The sequence below is a fragment of the Mustela nivalis genome (assembly GCF_964662115.1).
Source record: "Mustela nivalis genome assembly, chromosome: 5".
Lineage (NCBI taxonomy): Eukaryota > Metazoa > Chordata > Mammalia > Carnivora > Mustelidae > Mustela > Mustela nivalis.
This window is the reverse complement of record NC_139024.1, coordinates 116,005,904-116,030,077: the sequence shown is the minus strand read 5'-3', so window position 1 is coordinate 116,030,077 and position 24,174 is coordinate 116,005,904. Positions and strand designations below refer to the sequence as shown.

Here is a 24,174-nt window from a genome sequence, read left to right as displayed (position 1 = left end):
AAAGCAAGTCAAGTGAATTTTTTGGTTTCCTAGTGCCTATAAAAGTTATGTTTACACTACATTCTGGTCTTGTAAGCGTGCAATAACATTGTGTCTAACAAAATCTAGGTCTTAAATTAAAAAATACTTTATTGCTAAAAAATGATAACCAGCATGAGGTTTCAGTGAGTTGTAATCTTTTTGCTGGGGCCGTGTCCTGTTCCATGTTGATGGTTGCTGACTGATCAGGGTGATGGTGGCTGAAGGCTGGGGTGGCTGTTTTCTTAAGACAACAATGAAGTTTCTCACACTGATATACTCTCCCTTCCACAAACAATTTTTCTGTAGTAGCTGATGCTGTTTGATAGCATTTTATGCACAGCAGAACTTCTCTCTCTCTCTCTCTCTCTCTTCTTTTTAAAAATATTTTACTGATTTATTTAACAGAGAGATAGAGCACAAGAAGGGGAGCAACAGAGGGAGAGGGAGAAGCAGACTCCCCAAGGAGTAGGGAGCTTGATGCAGGGCTCGGTCCCAGGACCCTGGGATCATGACCTGAGCTGAAGGCAGATGCTTAACAACTTCTTTCAAAATTGGGAGTCTGTCCTCTCAAACCCTGCCGCTGCTTTATCAACTATGTTTATGGAATATTCTAAATGCTTTGGCGACATTTCAACAATCTTCACAGCATCTTCACCAGGAGTAGATTCCATCTCAAGAAATCACTTTCTTTCAACTCCTCATCCACTCAAGTTGGATCATGAGATCACAGCAGCTCAGCCCCATCTTCAGGCTCCACTTCTGACTCTATGTCTCTAGCTAGTTCCACCGTACCTGCAGTCACTTCCTCCTCTGAAGTCCTGAGCCCCTCATAGTCCTCCATGAAGGTTGGAATCATCTTCTTCCTAACTCCTGTTCATGTTCATATTTTGACCTCTTACTGGGAACCGCAAATGCTCCTAATGGCATCTAGGTGGTGAATCCTTTATAGAGGTTTTCCAGTTTATTTTCCCCAGATCCATCAGAGGAGTCATTCTTTCTTTGTCAGCGCTAGCCTTATGAAGTGTATTCCCTAAGTAATAAGACTTGCAAGTTGAAATGAGTCCTTGATCCATGGTCTGTGGAACGAATGTTGTGTTGGCAGGCGTGGAAACATCTCCATCACAGCTCTTGGGTGACCATGGACACTGTCAATGAGCAATCTTTTTTTTTTTTTGGTGGGGTTTTTTGGCTATTTATTCTTACTAGCATATAATGTATTATTTGTTTTGAAAAGAATCTTTTTTTCTGAGCAGGAGTTCTCAACAGTGAGCTTTAAATATTCAGTAAACCGTGTTGGAAACAGGTGTGCTGTCATCCAGGCTTTGTTCCATTCATAAGAGCACATGCAAAGTCGATTTAGCTTAATTTTTGAGGACCCTAGGATTTTGGAATGATCCTTGAGCCCTGGCTTCAACTTGAAGTCACCAGCTGCCCCTGACCAGAGTCACTCCTTCCTTTGAAGCTTTGCAGCCAGGCATTGACCTCTCTAACCATGAAAGTCCTAGATGACATCTTCTTCTGATAGAAGGCCGTTTCATCTACACTGAAAAGCTGTTGTCTAGTGTAGCCCTGTCATGGATGATCAGAGCTACGTCTCCTGGAGAACTCGCTCCACACCTGCTGCTTCCCCTTGCACTTTTGTGTTATGGAGACGGCTTCTTTGCTTAATCCGCATGAAGCCACCTCTGCTAGCTTCAGACTTTTCTCCTGCGGCCTCCCCACCTCTCTCAGCCTTCACAGAACTGAAGAGAGTGAGGGCCTTGCTCTGGGTCAGGCTTTGACTTCAGGGACGGTTGTGACTTGCTTGATCTTCCATCCAGACCATGCAAACCTTCTCCATATCAGCGGTAAGGCTGTTTCGCTTTCTTGTTATGCATGCGTTCACTGGAGTAATGCTCAATTTCCTTCCAGAACTTTTCCTTTGCATTCACAACTTGGCTAACTGTTGCGAGAGACCTAGCTTTTGGCCTGTCTTGGCTTTCAACATGCCTTCCTCATCAAGCTTATTCATTGCTAGCCTTTCACTTAAGTAAGGAACATGTGACTCTTCCTGTCACTTGAACCCTAAGGGGCCATTGTAGGGTTACTGATTGACCTAATTTCAGTATTGTGTCTCCGGGAATAGGGAGTCCCAAGGAGAGGGGGAAAAAAAAAACAGGGGACTAGCTGGTTGGCACTCAGAACACGTGCAATATTTATTAAGTTCCCATCTTCTATGGGCACAGTTGGTGGGGCCCCAAACAGTTATAATAGTCACATTAAAGGTCACTGAGCACAGATCACCCTAAAAAATATAATAATAATGAAAAAGTTTGCAATATTGTGAGAATTACCAAAATTAACAGAGACACAGAGTGAACACATGCTGTTGGAAAAATGGCACCAATAGACTTGCTGGGTGCCCGGATGCCATGAACATTGAATTTGTGAAAAACGCGATATCTGCAAATTGCCATGAGGCAAAAGGCAATAAAACAGGGTATGCCTGTACATTCCCTATGCTCTACTTTATGTTCCCCTCACTTATGTATTTTATGATTGGAAGTTTGTACCTCTTAATCCCCTTCACCTATTTTTGCCCTCCTCCTAACCCCCTCCCTCTGGCAACAGGTTTGCAATACAGTTTGCTCTCTGTGTTCATGAGTCTGTTTCTGTTTTGTTCTGTTTGTTCATTTGTTGTTTTAGGTCCCACATATGAGTGAAATCATATGGTATTTGTCTTTCACTGTCTGACTTATTTCACTTAGCACAATACCCTGGGGGTCCATCCATGTTGTTGCAAATCAAGATTTTATTCTCTCTGATGGCTGAGTAATATCCTATCGTATACATATACCATGTCTTTATCCGCCCATCTGTGGATGGACACTGAGGCTGCTTTCGTATCTTGGCTATTGTAAATAATGCTGCAAAAAACATAGGGGTGCAGTTATCTTTTTTTTTTTTAAGATTTTATTTATTTGAGAGAGAGAGAGAGAGAGAGAGAATGAGAGGAGAGAGTCAGTGGGAGACGCAGACTCCCTGCTGAGCAGGGAGCCTCATTTGGGACTCGATCCTAGGACTCCAGGATCATGACCTGAGCTGAAGGCAGTTGCTCAACCAACTGAGCCACCCAGGCACCTGCAGTTATCTTTTTGAATTAGTTTTTTCACTTTCTCTGGTTAAATACTAAGAAGTGGAATCATTAGATTGTATGGAATTTCTATTTTTAGTGTTGACGAATCTTCCTACTCTTTTCCATAGTGGCTACACCCATTTATATTCTCACCAGCGGTGCGTAAGAGTTGCCTTTTCTCCGCATCCTTGCCAGCACTTGTTATTTCTTCTTTTTGATACGAGTCATTCTGACAGGTGTGAGGGGGGCGCTCATTATGGTTTTGATTTGCATTTCCCTGATGGTCAGTGATGTCAAGTGTCTTGTGTCTGTTGTCCATTTGTATATTGTTGGAAAAATGTCTATTCAAGTCCTCTGCCCATTTAAAAAAATCAGATGATGATGATGATTAGTGTTGAGTTGTATGAGTTCTTTTAAAAATTTTTTTATCATTAACATCCAATGTTGTATTAATTTCAGGTGTAAAATGTAGTGATTCAACGCTTTCTTACCCCACCTAGTGCCCATCATGACAAGTGTACCCCTTAATCCTCATCCCCTGTTTCACCCATCCCTCTAGTAACCATCAGTTTGTTCTTAACAGTTAGGAGTCTCTTAGGGCCCCTGGGTGGCTCAGTGGGTTAAGCCTCTGCCTTTGGCTCAGGTCATGATCTCAAGGTCCTGAGATTGAGCCCTGCATCGGGATTCTTGCTGAGCAAGGAGTCTGCCTTTCCCTCTGCCCCCACACTCCTGAGCTCATGCAGGCTCTCTCTCTCAAAAACTAAATAAAATCTTTTTTTTTTTTAAATCTGTTTCTTTGCTTCTCTCTCTCTCTCTTTTTTCTTTTGCTCATTTGTTTTGTTTTTTAAATTCCACATATGAGTGAAATCATATGATATTTGCTATTTTTCCTGACTTATCTCACTTAGCATTATACTCTCTAGCTCCAACCATGTCATTGCCAATGGTGAGGTTTCATTCATTCATACATACATACATGTACCACTTCTTCACTCTTTTTTCTGTGGATCAGAACTTGGGCTGCTTCCATATTTGGCTGTTGTAAACAATGTTTCTATAGAGGGGTGCATGTATCCCTTTGAATTGGTGTTTTTGTATTGTTGGGGTAAATACCCAGTAGCATGATTACTGGATCATAGGGCAGTTCTACTTTTAACTTTTTGAGGAAACTCCATACTGTTTTCCACAGTGGCTGCACCAGCTTGCATTCCCACCAGTAGTGCAAGCGGGTTCCTCTGTTGGCCATCTGGATATCTTCTTTGGAGAAATGTCTATTCATGCCTTCTGCCTATTTTTAAATTGGATTATTTGTTTTTTGGGTGTTGATTTGTAGAAGTTCTTTATATGTTTTGGATACTAACCCTGAGTTGTATAGATTCTTTATAAATTCTGGGCTTTAATTCCTTATATGTCACAGCATTTGCAAACATCTTCTACTATTTACCTTTTCATTTTTTAAAAAAGATTTTATTTATTTATTTGACAGACTAAGTAGGCAGAGGCAGGTAGAAAGAGAGGAAGGGAAGCAGGCTCCCCGCTGAGCAGAGAACCTGATGCGGGGCTCAGTGCCAGGACCCTGAGATCATGACCCGAGCCAAAGGCAGAGGCCCAATCCACTGAGCCACCCAGGCACCCCTGCCTTTTCATTTTATTGATGATTTCTTTCACTGTGCAAAAGCTTTTTAGTTTGCTATATTTCTAATTATTTATTTTTGTTTTGTTGCCCCTGCCTGAGGAGAAATTTCTAAAATATTTTTTTTCAACATCATTAACCATCAGGGAAATTCAAATCAAAACCACATTGAGATACCACCTTATACCAGTTAGAATGGCCAAAATTAATGAGGCAGGAAACAACAAATGTTGGAGAAGATGTAGAGAAAGGGGAATCCTCTTAAAGTAATATTGTTAAGACTGATGTCTAATGGGTGTTTGGCCAGCTCAGTTGGTAGCATGTGATTCTTGATCTTGGAGTTGTGAGTTCAAGCCCCATGTTGGGTGTAGAGATTACTTAAAAATAAAATCTCAAAAGAAAAAGACTAATGTCTAATAATTTACTTTGTGTTTTCTTTTTAGAGGTTTTATTGTTTGAAGCCTTATATTTAGGTCTTTAATGCATTTTTAGAGTTTACTTTGAATATGCTATAAGAAAGTTGTCTAGTTTCCTTCTTTCTCATGTAGCTGTCCAGTTTTCCCATCCCTATTTATTGAAGAGACCATCTTTTTCCCATTGTACATTCTCTCCTCCTTTGTCTGCCCATATAAGTGTGGGTTTCTTTCTAGGTTCTCTGTTCCATTGATCTATATGTCTGTTTTTATGTCAGTACCATACTGATTATTATAGCTTTGTTGTATGGTTTGAAATCTGGGAGTATGATACTTCCAGCTTTGTTTCTCTTTCTCAAGATGTCATGACTATTTGGGATCTTTTGAGGTTACATACAAATTTTAGGACTATTTATTCTTGTTCTTAAAAAAATACTATTAGTATTTTGATAGGGATTGCATTGATTTAGCAGATTGCTTTTGGTAGTAGGAATATTTTAACAACATTCTTCCAATCCATGAGCATGGTATATCTTTCCATTTATTCATGTTATCTTTATCATTTTAAAGATCTTATTTATTTATTTGAGAGAGAGAGAGAGTATGAGCGTGGGTGAGGGGCTGAGGGTGAGGGACAAACAGATTCCCCACTGAACAAGGACTTGATCCCAGGACCCTGAGATCATGACCCAAGCTAAAGGCAGTTGCTCAACTGACTGAGCCACTCAGGCACACCTATTTGTGTTATGTTTAATTTCTTTCATCATTATCTTAGCATTTATAGAGTACTGGTCTTTTACCTACTTGGCTAAATTGATTCCTAGATATTTTATTATTTTTTGATGCAATTGTAAGTAGGATTATTTTATTTCTTTTGTAAAAAGATGTGTTTATTTAGGGGCACCTGGGTGGCTCGGTTGGTTAAGTATCTGCCTTCACATCAGGTCATGATTCCAGAGTCCCGGAATCCAGCCCTGTGTTGGTCTCCCTGCTCAGTGGGAAGTCTGCTTCTCCCTCTACCCATCACCCAACTTGTGCTTTCTCTCCCTCACTCTCTTTCAAATAAATAAATAAATAAAATCTTCAATAATTTGAAAAAAGATCTTTTTATTTATCTGAGAGAGAGAAAGAGTGAGTGAGAGAGAGAGAGCACAAGCAAGGGGAGGGAGAGAGAGAAGCAGACTCCCCACTGAGCAGGGAGCCCAATGAGGAGTTCGATCCCAGGGTCCTGGGATCATAACCTGAGTCAAAGACAGATGCCTAACTGAGCCACCCAGGTGCCCCAGTGGATTGTTTTCTTAATTTCTTTTTCTGCTACTTCATTATTAGTATATAGAAATACAACATATTCCTGTGTATTAATTTTGTATCCTGCAGTTTTACTGAATTCATTTATTAGTTCTAATAGTTTTTTTGATGGAATGTTTAATGTTTTCCATATATAGTATCATGTCATCTGCAAAGAGTGACAGTTTAACTTTTTCTTTACCAATGGACTCCTTTTGCTTCTTTTTGTTGTCTGATTGCTGTGAGTAGGATTCCAATATTATGTTGATTAAAAGTGCTGAGAATTGATATCCTTGCTTTGTTCCTGATTTTAGAGAGAAAACCTCCAGCTTTTCACTTTTGAGTGTGATGTTTGTCATTTATGGCCTTTATTATGTTGAGATATGTGCCTTCCATATCCACTTTGTTGAGAGTTTGTATTGTAAATAAATGTCAAGTTTTGTCAAGTGCTTTCTTCTGCATTAATTGAGATAATCATATTTTTATTCTTCATGTTATTTAGTGTATCATGTTGTTTGGTTAGCAGATATTGAACCATTCTTGCATCTGTGGAATAAATCTTATCTGATCATGATATACAATCCTTTAAATATATTTTTGAATTTGGTTTGCTAATATTTTATTGAGGACTTTGCCATCTACGCTCGCCAAGGATATTGGCCTATAATTCTCTTTTTATCTGCTGTATTTGGTTTTGGTATCTGGAAATTCTAGCCTCATAAAGTGAATTTGGAAGAATTCTATTACAGTGTTTTTAGAATAGTTTGTGGATAGGTATTCTTCTTTAAATGTTTGTAGAATCCACCTGTGAAGCCGTCTGGTCCTGGATTTTTGTTTGTTAGGAGTTTTCTTATTACCATTTCAATTTCATTACTAGTAATTGATGCATTTAGATTTTCCATTTCTCTCTGATTCTGTCTTGGAAGATCATATAATTCTAGGAATTTATCCATTTCTTCTAAGTTGTCCAATTTGTTGGTGTGTAATTGTTCATAGTGGACTCTTTTAATTCTTTGTATTTCTGTGGGGTTGGTTGTAAGTTCTTCTCTTTCTTTTCTGATTTTACTTATTTGGGCCTTCTCTCTCTTTTTTTCTTTGAAGAATATGACTAACAGGTTATCAATTTTGTTCATCTTTTCAAAGAAGGAACTCTTAGTTCATATGTCCTTTCTTTTACCAACTTTAGGCTTTTTTCCTTCTTTTTCTAGTTCCTTTAGGTGTACAGTTAGATTGTGTGTTTGAGATTTTTCTTGCTTGATGAGGTTGGCTTGTGCCATAAACTTCCCCCCTGAGAACTGTTTTTGTTGTGCGTCAATGATTTGGAACTGTTGTGTTTCCATCCTTACTTCTTTCCAGGTATTTATTATTTCCTCTTTGATTTCTTCTTTGACCTGTTGGTTGTTTATAGCATGTTGATTAGCCTTCACCTGTTTGTGTTTTTTCCAAATTTTTTTTTGTAATTGATTTCTGGTTTCTTACTGCTGTGGTCAGAATAAATATTTGCTGTGATTTCAAACTTTTCAAATTTATTAAGACTGGTCTTTTGGCTTAACATGTGATCTGTCATGAAAAGTTCCATGTGCAATTGAAAAGATGTTTATTCCTTTGTTTTGGGATGGAATGTCTGTATATATCTATTATGTCCATCTGGTCTAATATGTCATTGAAAGCCACTGTTTGCTTATTGATTTTCTGTCTGGATGATCTATCCATTGATATAAGCAGGGTGTTAAAGTCTCCTACTATTATTATATTATTATTAATTTCTCTTTTTATGTCTCTTAACATTTGCTTTTTATATTTAGGTCCTCCTTTGTTGAGTGTATAGTTTTTTGTGGGGGGGGGTATAGATATTTACAATTATTCTATCTTCTTATTGGGTTGATATCTTTAGTAGTATTAATTCCTTTTATTGTCTCCTGTTACAGTCTTTGCTTTAAAGTCTATTTTGTCTGATAAAAGTATTGCTACCCCACCTTTCTTTTTCTTTCCATTTGTATGAATATATTTTTCCATCCTTTTTAGATCTGCAGTGAGTCTTTTGTAGGCAACATATAAATGGGTTTTGTTTTTATCTCTTCAGTCACTCTGTGTTTATTGATCGGAGTAGTTCATTTACATTTAAAGTAAGTATAGATAGACATGTCCTTAATGCCATTTTGTCCACTGTTTTCTTGTTTTTCTTCTCTTGATCTCTTCCCTTATGATTTGATAACTATCATTGGTATTATGTTTGGATTCCTTTCTCTCTATTTTTTTAATCTAAGTTTTTGGGTTTTGGTTACCCTGAGGTTCATATATAACATCATATGTATGTGGCAGTATTTTAAGTTCATGGTCACTTCAGCTTAAATATGTTTTAAAGATTTTTATTTATTTATTTGACAGAGATGACACGTAGTCAGAGAGGCAGGCAGAGAGAGAGAGAGGGGTGGAAGCAGGCTCCCTGCTAAGCAGAGAGACCTACGCGGGGCTCGATCCCAGGATCCTAGGATCATGACCTGAGCTGAAGGCAGAGTCTTTAACTCACTGAGCCACAAAGGCACCCCCAGCTTAAATACATTTTAAAGCACTCTATTTTTACCCCCCAGCTCTACGGTTTAAGTATGTGATATCATACTTTATATCTTTTTATATTGTATGTCACTTAACTAATTATTGCAGATATTGTTGATTTTACTACTTTTGTCTCTTAACCTTCATACTGTCTTTTTAAGTAGTGAATCCATTACCTTTACCATATGTTTGCTTTTACCAGTGAGATTTTTCCTTTGATAATTTTTTTTAACCTTGAGGTATGACCTTTTCTCTTCCACCTGAAGAAGTCCCTTTAACATTTCTTGTAAGGTTGGTTTAGTGGATGAATGTCTTTAACTTTTGTTATTTAGAAAACGATTTCTCCTTCAGTTCTGAGTGATAACCTTGCCAGGTAAAGTATTCTTAGTTGTAGGTTGAATATATCGTGTCATTTTCTATTGGCTATAATGTTTCTGCTAAAGAATCAGCTGCTAATCTTATGGGTGTTTCCTGTTGCTTTCCTAGTTGCTTTTCTGTTGCTATTTTTAAAAAAAGAGTTTATTCATTTATTTGTTTGTCTATAGAGAAAGTGAGTGGGGGGAGAGGCAGAGCAAAAGAGAGAATCTCAGACTCCGTTCTGAGCACAGAGCCCAACACAGAGCTCAGTCTCATGACCTGAGCTGAGATGAAGAGTCAGATGCTTAACCAGCTGAGCCACCCAGGCACTCCCCTTTCTGTTGCTGTTTTTAAGATTCTCTCCTTATCTTTAATTTTTGATTTTTAAAATTTAAATTCAATTAGCCAACATATAGTACATCGTTAGTTTCAGATGTGATGTTCAATAATTCATCAGTTACTATAACACTCAGTGCTCAACTCTGTGGTCGACTAATTCTTGACATTTAAATTACTGTGTCTTGGTGTGGACATCCTTTTGGGGGCTCTCTGTGATTCATGAACTTAACTATTTCCCTTTGCAGGTTAGGGAATTTTTCAGCTATTATGTCTTCAAACACATTGTCTTCCTTCCTCTCTCTTCTTTCGGGACCCCTGAGATATGAATGTTAGCATAAATTATGTTGTCCCAAAGGACACTTATTACCATCCTCATTTTTAAAAAATGATTATTTTTTTAAATGATTGTATTCATTTATTTGACAGAGATCACTAGTAGGCAGAGAGGCAGGCAGAGAAAGAGGGGGAAGCAGGCTCCCTGCCGAGCAGAGAGCCCGATGGTGGGGCTCAATCCCAGGACCCTGAGATCATGACCTGAGCCAAAGGCAGAGGCTTTAACCCACTAAGCCACCCAGGTGCCCCTAAAAAAATTATTTTTGCTATTTTGCTTGAATGATCTTTCAGTACCCTTTGTTCTAGATCACTAATCTCTTCTTCTGCATTATCTAAGCTGCTCTTGATTCCCTCTACTGTATTTTTCATTTCAGTTATTGTATCCTTTAATGCTGATGGGTTCCTCTTTATATTTTCTCTCTTTGACAGTTTTCACTCTGTTCATAATTCTCCTGAGTTTGGTGAGCATTTTTTTGACCATTACTTTGAACTCTTTATCAGGTACCTTGCTTATCTCCATTTCATACCATTCTTTAAAAAATTTTTTTGTCTGTTCTTTCATTTGAAGCATATTTCTCTGCCTCCTCATTTTGCTTGTGTTCTGTGTTTGTTTCTATGTATTAAATACCCAGATATCTCTACTGGTCTTTAAGGAGTGGCCTTATGTGGAAGGCATCCTGTGGGATTCAGAATGCAGTACCTCTGGTTATGAGAACCAGGCTCTCCAGATGTATCCCTTTGAGGGCTGAGCTGTGATTGCTGCCAGCATGCTGGTGGGGCTTGCCACAGCCTGGGTGTCTTTGAGGACCACGTGTGATTTTACCATTGCACTGGTGGGTGGTGCTTGTCCTCCCTGAGGAGCCACTTTAGTGGTGCACCTGCCCTGACTATGGGTTTGGCAGGGCAACAGCTGCTTTGGTGGAACACAGTTCCTGGCTGTGGCTGTTTCCTGGGTGTAGTGGATCAGTAGCTGCTGAGGTGGGGCTCTGGTCACTACTGAGGCCACTTGCTGGGTGTGTCAGGACATGATCTACTTTGCAGGGAAGTGACTGCTTGGATGCAAGTGATGGGTAGGGTGTGTCTACAGGAGAACATTTGAGTGAGGTGAGTCCACAGAGGAGGGAGTGGTGCTGGTAATATAGATGGAGAGTGCTAGAACCGGCATCAGGGCCCTTGCCTCATTTAGCTCTGAGAACAGGGACAGCTGGACTCCCACACCCCAAATCGGAAGTGGGAAAATCCTTCCCTGGGGAGATGGACCAGCTCAAGAGGAAGGAGCTATAGAGACTTCCTTGTAGGGGATCCCAACCATCTTTTGTATGAAAAGATGCTCTGCCTCACCTGTAATCAGAAAAATGAAAACCAAAACAAAAATGTGGGGCACCTGGGTGGTTCAGTAGGTTGAGTGTCCAACTCTTGATTTCGGCTCAGGTCATGGTCTCAAGGTCGTGGGATGGAGTCCCTTGTTGGGCTCTGCACTGGGCAGGGAGCCTGCTTGGGATTCTTCTTCTTGGATCCTTCTTGGGATTCTCTCCCTCTTCCCTCCCTCCGCTCATGCTCAACAAACAAACAAATAAACAAATACATAAAGTCTTTTAAAAAATGAGATCTAGGGGCACCTGGGTGGCTCAGTGGGTTAAAGCCTCTGCCTTCAGCTTAGGTCATGATCCCAGGGTCCTGGGATCAAGACCCACATCGGGCTCTCTGCTCAGTGGGGAGCCTGCTTCCCCCTCTCTCTGCCTGCCTCTCGGCCTGCTTGTGATCTCTGTCTGTCAAATAAATAAATAAAATCTTTTTTAAAAAAATGAGATCTAATGTCCTATAAGAGGGGAAAACATTAAGGTGTGCTAAAACCAAATGTTGGAAATATTTAGGGAAACCTGAACTGGTACACACACTACTTCAAAAACTGTTCGTTAATAGTAGAAGCCCATAACCTACATGAACTTTCAGTGTGGATACAGAAAGGCAAGAATACAAGGAGATGCCTTGTGGCAGTTTATAATAGCAAAACCACGGAAACAACCTCATGTACTCAAGGAATGGGAATAAATAAATGTGCAATTTATACCATGGGATAGCATGAGAGTTAAAATGAATGAATCATGTAGGGGAGGAAAATTTTCCCTCTTCTTTTTAGGTTCTTTGGCTGGTCTCATAATTAATTTTATATAAGGCAGGTTGACAGGATAAAAACCAATTTCATTTTGTATGAATGGAAGCTTCATAAAAATATGAGTCAAAGATATGACCAAAGCAGGAAGCTTTTATACCTTGTGGACAAAGAAACAATACGTTCATCTAGAATTGACTGAACAGATGGGTTTGTGTTGGGGCAGTAGGTTGGTGAACTAAGAATGTTTGTATAGCCATTCTCAGCCCTTGTTTTTTAGTATCTGGTAATGAGTGCCTTCTACTTTCCTGGTGCAGGAAGGGTGCCTTCCTTCCTCCTCTCCTCCCTACCTCTCCATTCCCCTCCCCTCTGCTTTCTCTCTCTCTCTCTCTTTCTTTCAGATTTTAAACATTTATTTATCAAAGAGAGAGCACATATGCACAAGTCGGGGGAGACTCAGGGAGAGGGAGGGGGAGAAGCAGACTCCCCTCTGAGCAGGGAGCCTGATGTGGGGCTCAATCCCAAGACCCTGGGATCATGACCTGAGCCGAAGGCAGAGGCTTTAACCCACTGAGCCACCCACGCATCACGGAAGGGGATCTTTCACGTGGGATATTTATCTCCTATTTTCAGGGAGACAAGGAGGGTCAGAGTGTCCTCCTTGCTCTGGTTGTTTCTCGAGTACCTTTAGTTCCAAATAATCAATATGCCAAAGTGGCATATTTTGGAGTGGCATATTCTGCTCCCCTTCCATTCTATATATCCCTTTGAAACTTTAAAAAAAAATGTTGAATGAAAAAAATGAATGACCAAAGTATAATTTTCAACCAGGTTCTTCACTGGAAGCAACAGAGAGTGCTTCTGACTTAAGCAGGAAAGGGTTTTGTTGAGGAGCTGACAGAGTCTCCAGGAAAGCTGGAGAAGCAGGGTCCAGAACTGAAGCCCCTGGTGGCAGCTGATCCTTGGGCTCCCTTGTGGGCAATGCCCCCACTGTCAGGGCCAGGGGTGGCTCGCAGCTCCCGTGGTCCGGTGCTTGCCCTGAGCTGCAAGCCTGAAGGCCAGCTGGGAGGGTGGAAAGCTGTTCTTTTTAGCTTTTATGGTGGAGGGGACTCTTCCTCCTCCTTGGAAGGAATTTCCAACCCTGAGAAGCCAAAGGAATGACGAATGGCCACATTGCTGTCTTTCACATACAACTTACAAACACCCACAGCCGTAGCCCAGGCTGCTTGGAGATAAAGACTCAGTGAAAGGAGGAAATCTTCGGTGAGGTTGGTGTGCACTAGCTTTGGGGTAATAGAGGCCTCTGAGGAGGAAGGTAGGGGAGAAGATGGGGTCCTTCAATTGGATCTAAAACAGTTTCTTTTTTTTTTTTTTTCTAAGATTTTATTTATTTATTTATTTATTTTTTTAAAAGATTTTTATTTATTTATTTGACAGAGAGAGGTCACAAGTAGGCAGAGAGGCAGGCAGAGAGAGAGAGGAGGAAGCAGGCTCCCTGCTGAGCAGAGAGCCCGATGCGGGACTCGATCCCAGGACCCTGAGATCATGACCCGAGCCGAAGGCAGCGGCCTAACCCACTGAGCCACCCAGGCGCCCTAAGATTTTATTTATTTATTTGAGAGAGAGAGGGCCTGAGCTCAAGCAGGGGTAGGGGCAAAGGAAGAAACAGAAGAGGGAGCCTGATGTGGGGCTTGCTCCTAGGACCCCAAGATCACGACCTGAGCCCAAGGCAGACACTTAACCAATTGAGCCACCCAGGTGTCCCAGAACATTTTATTTCTTAAAAATAAAATCTCTGGGGGCGCCTGGGTGGCTCAGTGGGTTAAGCCTCTGCCTTCGGCTCAGGTCATGATCTCAGGGTCCTGGGATCGAGTCCCACATCCAGCTCTCTGCTCGGCGGGGAGCCCGCTTCCTCCTCTCTCTCTGCCTGCCTCTCTGCCTACTTGTGATCTCTCTCTGTCAAATAAATAAATAAAATCTTAAAAAAAAAAATAAAATCTCTGAAGCAAAAGATGTTAAAATCTATTTATGCTTGGTGGTGGGTTACAGGGGCGTTGTTATTTTCCTCATTTATCTGTACTTTACAAATATTTCCTGATTAAAGTGACTGCAATAGGGGTGCCTGGGTGGCTCAGTCTTTAAGCCTCTGCCTTCTGCTCAGGTCATGATCTCAGGGTCCTGGGATCAAGCCCCACATCAGTCTCCCTGCTTGGTGGGAAGCCTGCTTCTCCGTCTCCCACTCCCCCTGCTTGTGTTCCCTCTCTAGGTGTCTCTTTCTGTGTGTCAAATAAATAAAATCTTAAAGAAATAAAGTGACTGCAATAAATCTAAAGTATGGGTCAGCCACTCTGACCCACAGCAGGAGAGGACAGTTTTGCTCATTAGCACCCACCTACCTTCCATGTTTCCCTTGCTAGGGTGCAGCCTCCCCATCCCCCCACTACCCCCTCCATCAACTGAGAGCTGGCAGGGCTGCTTGGTGGAAATTGTGTTAGTAAGGCTTGGCCTGGTGTTCTTCACAGGGAAGGAGTGATTCATGTCATGATGGAAATCCTCAGCCCTGGAAGCTGCATCCCAAGGAGTTATCTGGTTTGGGAGATCGGAGACAAAAACTTGAAGGGAGAGCAAAACTCTTAGAAAAGTTGGAAAGGTTTTCCTTAAAAAAAAAAAAAAAAAAAAAAGTTCAGACACTGATTCATTGATTCTACTCTGGCCAGTGGAAGTGAGTTAATGTGTCTTTTTCTGTGTATTTTTTCTGTATAGATAATTTTCTAAATATAATTTTCTTTCTTTTTTTTTTAAAGCTGATTTTTTTTTTAGATTTTATTTATTTATTTGACAGACAGAGATCACAAGTAGGCAGAGAGGCAGGCAGAGAGAGAGAGGAGGAAGCAGGCTCCCTGCTGAGCAGAGAGCCTGATGTGGGGCTCGATCCCAGGACCCTGAGATCATGACCTGAGCCGAAGGCAGAGGCTTTAACCCACTAGAGCCACATAGGCACCCCTAAATATAATTTTCTATATTTTTTCTATCATTTTTCTATATGTAGTTTTCATAATTGAGACATAATGGATATATAACATCATACAAGTTTCAGGTGTCCTGTCCCTTTGGGTGGATTCAATACATTGATATATGGCAATATGATTACAACCACAGTACTAGCTAACACCTCTATCACATCACATAATTATCCTGTATGTGCGTGCGTGTGTGTGTGTGTGTGTGTGGTGAGGATATTTATGATCTAGTCTCTTAACATCTTTGAAGCATATCATATATAATCAGTAAGCCGTGCATTCAATCTCCAGAACTGATTCATCTTCTCGTTGCAAATGTGTACTTTTTAACAACATCCCTCCGACTCTACCCACGCCCCCAGCCCCTGGTAACCACCATTCTACTCTCTGTTTCTATTAATTTGACTTCTTAAAATTCCGCGTGCTTGAGAGCACACAATATTTGTCTTTCTCTGTCTGACTTAGCTCACTTAGCTTAAAGCCCTCAAGTTCCATCCACGTTGTTGCAAACGACAGGGTCTTCTTTGTCATAGCTGAATAATATCCTCTACCCCATCTCCTTATCCGTTTATCCACTGATAGACCCTTAGGTTGTTTCCATGTCTTGGCTATTGTGAATAATGGTGCATCCAAAATAAGTTTTAATAACAGGACATCAATTTCTCCCTGTCCCACCCCACCCAAGTAAATGGTTAGCAAACATGTAAAGACTATGGGTTTGAAAAGATACCAAATTGTTAGCCTGTCAGCGTTCTCACCTGTCCTAGTTTGGTCTTTCGCATAGTTTCTAGACTATAATGTGAGCTTAAGAAATGTGAGGTATTATTACTCAACAGCAAAAAAGCAAATAACCTCAATAAAAAAGGGACAAAGGACTTGGATAGATATTTCTGCAGAGATGATACACACAAGGCCAGCAAGCACATGGAAAAATGCTCAGCATCCCTCCTCATCTGGGAAATGCCATCTCAAAACCACAATGAGACATCACCTCACACACATTAGGGTGGCTCCTAATCAAAACCACAGAAAAGAGCAAATCTTGGCGAGGAGGTGGAGAAGTTGGAACCCTTTCTGTTGGTGAGATCGCGGACTGGTGCAGCCTTGATGGAAAACAGGATGATGATGCCTCAAAACATTAAAAGTAGAATTACCATATGATCCAGCTGCTGGGTCTCTATTCAAAAGAACTGAAAGAGCATCGCAAAGAGAGAGTTGCACACCCCTGTCCCTAGCGGCATCATGCACAATCGCCAAGAGGTGGAAACAACAAAAGCATCCATTGGTGGATGAACAGACAAAACGTGATCAAGACACACAATGGAGTATCATTCAGCCTTCAAAAGGAAGGAAATTCTGACACTTGCTGCAACATGGAAGAAGCTGGAGAACATTGGGCTAAGTGAAATAAGCTAGACATGAAGAGATAAATGCTGCGTGATTCTGCATGTATGGGCTATGTAGAGTAGTCAGATTTGTAGAAGCAGAAAGTGGATGGGAGGTTGCCAGGGCGTGGGGGAGAGGAACGGAGAGCTGTTGGCTGATGGGTATAGAGTTTGCGTGTGATGTGAAAAAGTTCTTGGGGCACCTGGATGGCTCAGTTGGTTAAGTGCCTGGCTCTTGATTTTGGCTCAAGTTGTGAACTCCGGGTCGTGAGATCGAACCCTGTGTGGGGCTCTGCATTGGGTGTGGAGCCTGATTCCCACCCACCTCTCTCCCTCTCTCCCTCCCTGCAGTTCGCATGCATACCTGCGCACGTGCTCTCAATCTCTCTCTCAAAAAAAAAAAAAGAAGAAGGAAAATAGACCCAAGGGCATAGCTATTCCTTGCTCCTCAGACTTCTGCTTGGAGCACCTTTTAAGAGAAAGCCCTATGTCAAGATTAAGATTCTGCCAACAAGACAGGGCCTAGGGCAAGAGGGCTGGTGTGGCTCAGGGGGGCACTGGGAGTATTCCTCATCAGTGAGGGCACAGTTTGCAGCCCCGAGGCCAGGAGAGGAGCTTGGACAGGGAATGGTGGTCAGCTTAGGGGAGCACAGCAGAAGGGCACATGCCTTTAGTGGGTCTGGCTGTCAGCGCGAGGGGGGTGGTCCTAGAACTATTTCTAAGGAAAACGCTGTTTTTTTTCTTTCTTTTAAATACATCCATGTTGTGCTTGCTTCGGCAGCACATATACTAAATACATCCATGTTGTTGTACAGCATCACCATCTATCTTGTGCCTTTTTTTTTTTTTTTTTTTTAGATCTTAAAAATTTTTTATTTATTTGACAGCACAGGCAGGGGGAGCATCAAGCAGAGGGAAAAGCAGACTCCCTGTGGAGCAGGGAACCTGATGACACCGGGCTCAATCCCAGGACCAGGATTGGGATGTGAGCCAAAGGCAGATGCTTCACCCACTGAGCCACCCAGGAGCTCCCCGTAAGTCATTTTATCTTGTAAATTGGAAACTCTAACACCCATTAACCAACAACTCCCCATCTCCCCTCGTCCCAGCCCTTGGTAACTACCGTTAACAATTTGTCTTTATGATTTTGATGACTCTAGATGTCTGCTGTAAGTAGAGTCATACAGTGTTTGTCTTTCTGTGACTGACTTATTTCCCTTCACATAATGTCCTCAAGTTTTATCCGCGCAGTAGCATAAGTCAGGATTTCCTTCCTTTGTTCAAGTTGAATCATATCCCATTGTAAGTATAGACCACATTTTGCTTTTCCATCCATTTACCAGTGGGTGCTTGGGTTGCTTCCATGTGTTTGCTCTTTTGAATAATGCTGCTCTGAACATGGGTGTATGAACATCTCTTCAAGATTCTGCTCTCAGTTCTTTTGAGGATATATCCAGAAGTGGGTTCGCCAGATCATAGGGTAGCTCCAGTTTTGCTGTTTTGAGGAACAATCATTCTGTTTTCCACAGTGGCCACCCTGTTTTACATTCCCACCAACGATGTTTTCTATTCCCACCAACAGTGGGAACATCCCCGCCAACCCTTGTGTTCCCTTGTTGTTTTCTTAAATTGCGGCCATCCTAATGGGTGTGAGGTGGTATCTGGTTGTTGTGATTCCTGTTTCCCTGGTGATCAGTGACGGTGAGCGTCTTTTCGTGCATCTCATGGCCATCTGTGTGTTATCTCTGAGGACAGGTCTGTTCAGATCCTTTGCCGGTTTGAGTCAGTTGTTTGTTTTTTTGTTGTCGTTGTTGTCGTGTTTTGGGAATTCTCTACATAGTCTGGGTATTAATCCCTTACGGAGTTAGGATTTGCAAATATGTTCTCCTGTTCTGTGAGCCTTTCCACTCTATGAATAGTGTGGTTTTTTCCTTGATTTTTCTGCTCCCCCACCCCCTGCATTGAGATCTAATTAACACACAGCACCATGTACAGCTAATGACTTTCCCACATTGTGAAGTGATTGCCACAGTAAGTTTAGCTAACACCCATTATCTCATACAGAAAAAAAAAATTCTCTTCCTTTTGATGAGAACTGTGAGGAAATACTCTTTTAACAACTTCTGAATAGACCGTACAGCCGTGGTACCTGCAGTCATCGCGTGGCACATTCCGTCCCGAGGACTGATTGATAGTTCTTTTTAAAAAAATTTGTTTATTTATTTATTTATTTATTTATTTGACAGACAGTGATCACAAGTAGTCAGAGAGGCAGGCAGGGAGAGAGAGGAGGAAGCAGGCTCTCTGCAGAGCAGGGAACCTGATGTGGCGCTCCATCCCAGGACCCTGGGATCATGACCTCAGCTGAAGGCAGAGGTCTCAACCCACTGAGCCACACAGGTGCCCCTTGATTGATCTTTCAATTGGAAATTCATACCTTGTGACCACTTTCATCCAGTTCCCCCCTCTCAGCTTCTGCTAACAACGAATCTGATCTCTTTTTCTAGTATTTGGTTTTTTGGTTTGTTTTTAAGATTCCACATTAAGAGAGATTAGACAGTGTTTGTCTTTCTCTGACTTATTTCACTTTGCATTATCCTCTCAAGGTTCATCCACGTTGTCAGAATGGCAGGATTTCCTTTTTCTAATGTCTGAATAATATTCCACTGTGTATATATATATATACCATGATTTTTTTTGATGGATACTTAAGTTGTTTCCTTGTCTTGGCTAATGTAAATAATGCTGCAACGAACATGGGCGTACACATGTCTCTTTGATAGTGTTATTATTTCTATTTCTAGAGGTGATAGTGCTGGATCATATACTAGTTGTATTTTAAATGTTTTTGGGCAACCTCCTGTATTTTTTTCCATACTGGTTGCACCAATTTACAATTCTACCAAAACTATAAGAGAGTTCTCACTTCTCCAAATCTTTGCCAGTATTTGTTATCTCTTATCTTTTTAATGACAGCCATTCTAACAGGAGGGAGGTGATACCTCATTATGTTTTTGACTTAGATTTCCTTGATAGTTAGGAATATTGAGTACATTTTCTTGGTACTTGTTAGCTATTTGTATATCTTCCTTGAAAAACTGCCTATTCAGGTCCTTTGTTCATTTTTAATTGGATTATTTTTTGTTTGAGGGTTTTTGGTGTTTTTTTGTGTGTGGGTTTTTGTTGCTTTCCTATTGACTTGTGTGAGTTCTTTTAATGTTTTGGATATTAACCTTTTATTAGATAAATAATTTGCAAGTATTTTGTATCATTCCACAGGTTACAGTTTCATTTTGTTGATAATTTCTTCTGCTGTGCAGAAGCTTTTTAGTTTGATGTAGTCCCACTTGTTAATTTTTCATTTGTTGCTTGTGCTTTAGGTGTCCTATCCAAAAAGTCATTGCCAACATCCATGTCAAGGGCCTTCTTTTTCTTATACATATACTTTTTTAAGAGTTTATTTATTTATTTGACAGAGATATCACAAGTAGGCAGAGCAGCAGGCAGAGAGAGGTGGGGAGGCAGGCTTCCTGCTGAGCAAAGAGCCCAATGCAGGGCTCCATCCCAGGACCCTTTGATCATGACCTGAGCCGAAGGCAGAGGCTTAACCCACTGAGCCACCCAGGTGGCCCGGACCTTCTTTCTTATGTTTTCTTACAAGAGATTTATGGTTTCTGATCTTACATTAAAGTCTTTAATTCTTGTCAAGTTAATTTTTGTGAGTGCTGTGAGATAGGGGTCTAGGTTCACTCTTTTCCCTGGGAATATGTAATTTTATTGAAGAGACAGTGTTTTCTCCATTGAGTGGTCTTGGCTCCCTTGCCAAATATTAGTTGACTATATAATGCATGGATTTATTTCTGGACTCTCGATTCTGTCCCATTGGCATATGTGTGTATTTCATGCCAGTACCACGCTGTTTTGATTACTATAACTTTATAATATAATTCAAAATCCAGAAGTGTGATGTTCCAGCTTTGTTCTTCATGAGGATTTTTTGGCTACTGAAGGTCTTTTGTGGTTCCATATACATTTTAGGATTGTTATTTATACATTTATTAAAAAAGTGCTATTGGAATCTTGATAGAGATTGCATTGAATCTATAAATAACTTAGTATGGACATTTTAATAATATTAGTTTTCTTGAGAAACCATAATATTTTCATTCTAGTTCCTTAATAATTATAGTTACTTTTATTTTTTAATTGAAATGTAGTTGACATACAATATATTGGTTTCAGGTGTACAACATAATTATTTGACATTTATATACATTATGAAATGCTCAGCGCAATAAGTATGGATACCATCTGTCACCATGCAAAGTTATTACAGTATCACTGACTGTATTCGCTATGCTTTTAATTCCTGGGACTTACTTATTTCATAACTAATTTCATAATTAATTTATCATAACTATTTCATAATTAATTTCTTTATCTATTTTGCCCATCCGTCCCACACCCTACCCCTCCAGCAACCATCAGCTCTCTGAATTTGAGTCTGTTTCTGGTTTTTTTTTGTTAGTTTTGGGTTTTTTTAATTCTACATATAAGTGAAATCATATGGTATTTGCCTTTCTTTGTCTGACTTATTTCATTTAGAATTATACTTTTTGGGTCCATCCAGGTTGTCACAAATGGCAAATTTCATTTTTTATAGTTGAGTAAGATTCCATTGTATACACACACACACACACACATAGTGTATATATATACATTGTGTATACACATATACACATATATACATGGCATATATATACATACATATACACACATGTGTGTTTTTATACATATATACATTGTGTGTGTGTCTATAGAGATATATATACACACACACTTCTTTATTCATTCATCTCTCAGTGGACACTTAGGCTGCTTCCATATCTTGGGTATTGTAGATAATCCTGCAGTACACATAGGGGTGCATATGTCTCTTTGGATTGGTGTTTTTGTTTGAGTAAATACCCAGAAGCAGAAATACTGAATTATATGATAATTTTGTTTTTAATTTTTTGGGGAAACACCATACTGTTTTCCTTTTTAAAAATTTTTTACTGGTGATTCACAGACCTGTACCCCTGGGGATAAAAATATATGTTTATAAAAAATAAAAAGTTAAAATGAAAAAAAAAATTTTTTTTTTAATTTTTAAATTGCTTTTTAAAATATTTTATTTGACAGACAGAGATCACAAGTAGGCAGAGAGGTAGGTAGGGGCAGGGGGCTGCGCAGAGAGCCTGATGGGGGGCTTGATCCCAGGACCCTGGGATCATGATCTAAGCCGAAGGCAGAGGCTTTAACCCACTGAGCCACCCAGGTGCCCCCACCATACTGTTTTTTTAGTGGCTGCACCAATTTATATACCCACCAACAGTGAAAGAAGATTCCCTTTTCTCCACATTTTTGCCAGCACCTGTTATTTTTTATTGTTTTGATACTAGCCATTCTGACAGGTGTGAGCTGAGAGCTCATTGTGATTTTAATTTGCATTTCCCTGGACGGTCAGTGATGTTGAGTATCTTTTCATGTGTATATCTTCTTGGTAATTTGTATGCCATTTTGGGAATATGGCTATTCGGGCCCTTAGTCCATTTTTAATTTTAAAAAATATTTTATTTATTTGAGAGAGAGTGATAGAGAGAGAACGAACAACAGCAGGGAGCCTGACCCAGTACTCAATCCCAGGACTCTGGGATCATAACTTGAGCCAAAGGCAGAGCTTAACCAACTGAGCCACTCAGGTGCCCCCATTTTTATATTGAATTGATTTTTTTTTTGAGTTGTATGAGTTCTTTACATATTTTGGATATTAACACCTTATCAGATATGACATTTGCAAATTCTCTTCCTATTCAGTAGGTTGCTTTTGTTTTGTTTTGTTGCTTTTGTTTGTTGCTTTTGTGCAAAAGCTTTTTAGTTTGATGTAAGCCCAATTATTTATTTTTGCTTTTGTTGTCTTTGCTGGAGAAGACAGATCCAAAAGAATATTGCTAAGACTGATGTCAAAGAGTTTACTGCTGGGGCACGTGGGTAGCTCTGTTGGTTAAAGCTCCAACTCTTGGTTTCAGCTCAAATCACAATTGATCTGAGTGACTTGAGATCAAGCCCCCGTTCTGGGGCCCTGCTCAGTGGGGTCTGCTTCTTTCCCTCTCCTTCTGTCCCCTCCATTGCTTGTTCTCTCTCAAATAAATTAATCTAAAAAAAGTTTACTGGGGACGCCTGGGTGGCTCAGTTGGTTGGACGACTGCCCTCGGCTCAGGTCATGATCCTGGAGTCCCGGGATCGAGTCCCGCATCGGACTCCCAGCTCCATGGGGAGTCTGCTTCTCTCTCTGATCTTCTCCTCGTTCATGCTGTCTCTCACTATCTCTCTCTCAAGTAAATAAATAAAATCTTAAAAAAAAAAAAGTTTACTGCCTATGTTTTCTGTTTTTTTTTTAGTTTTATGGTTTCAGGTTTTATATTAATCCATTTCGAGCTTATTTTTGTATATAATGTAAGAAAGTGGTATAATTTCATTCTTTTGCATGTAGCTATCTGGTTTTCCTGTCACCATTTACTGAAAAACTCTTTTCCCCATTGTATATGCATGCCTCCTTTGTCATAGATTAATTATCCATAGAAACGTGGGTTTCTCTCTTCTGTTCCATTGATATATGTGTCTTGTTTTTATGTCATTACCATACGGTTTGGATGACTATAACTACATTGTAGTATAGTTTGAAATCTGGGATGTGATACATGTAGCCTTATTTTTTCTCAAGATTGCTTTGACTATTTGGGGTCTCTTTTGGTTCCATACAAATTTTAGGATTGTTATTTTTACTTCTGTAAATAAATGCCTGTGGAATCTTGATGGATTGCATTGACTCTAGATGGCTTAGGTAGTGTGGACATTTTAATGATGCTAATCCTTCCAATCTATGAACCCAGGATACCTTTCCATTTATTTGTATCTTCTTCAATTTCTTTTCTTAACATCTTACAGTTTTCAGTGTAGAGATCTTCTATCTCCTTGATTAAATTTATTCCTAAGTATTTAGTGGTTTTGATGCTATTGTAAAGGAGATTGCTTTCATTTTTCTTCATTTTTAAATTAAATTCAATTAACATATAGTGTATTATTAGTTTCAGAGGTAGAATTTAGTGATTCATCGGTTGCATGTAATAATACCCAGTGCTCATTCCATCAAGTATCCTCCTTAATACCTGTCACCCAATTACCCCATCCCCCACCAACTTCCCCTCCAGCAACCCTGTTTGTTCCCTGTAGTTGAGTCTCTTATGGTTTGTTTCTCTGTTTTCATCTTATTTTATTTTTCCTTCCCTTCCCCTATGTTCATCTGTTTTGTTTCTTAAATCCCACATATGAGTGAAATCATATAGGATTTGTCTTTCTCAGACTGACTTATTTCAGTTAGCATAATACCTCTAGTTCCATCCATGTTGCAAATGGCAAGATTCTTATTCTTTTCATTGGCTGAGTAATATACCAGTATATATAATTATATATAATGTGTATTATACATTAATATAATTATATATATAAATATAAATATAAACATATATATATATCTCTTCTTTATCCATTAATCTTTCA

The 24,174-nt window shown here is 40.0% G+C and overlaps 1 long non-coding RNA gene across 1 annotated transcript in view; it reads left to right on the top strand.

Moving 5' to 3' along the window:
* LOC309865718 overlaps window positions 1-24,174 on the top strand; it is a 120,687-nt gene that overhangs the window by 69,715 nt on the left and 26,798 nt on the right. Inside the window, exon 2 of the long non-coding RNA XR_014312242.1 lies at window positions 17,460-17,606. This is a non-coding gene — a long non-coding RNA (uncharacterized lncRNA). The remainder of the gene's footprint in view (window positions 1-17,459; window positions 17,607-24,174) is intronic.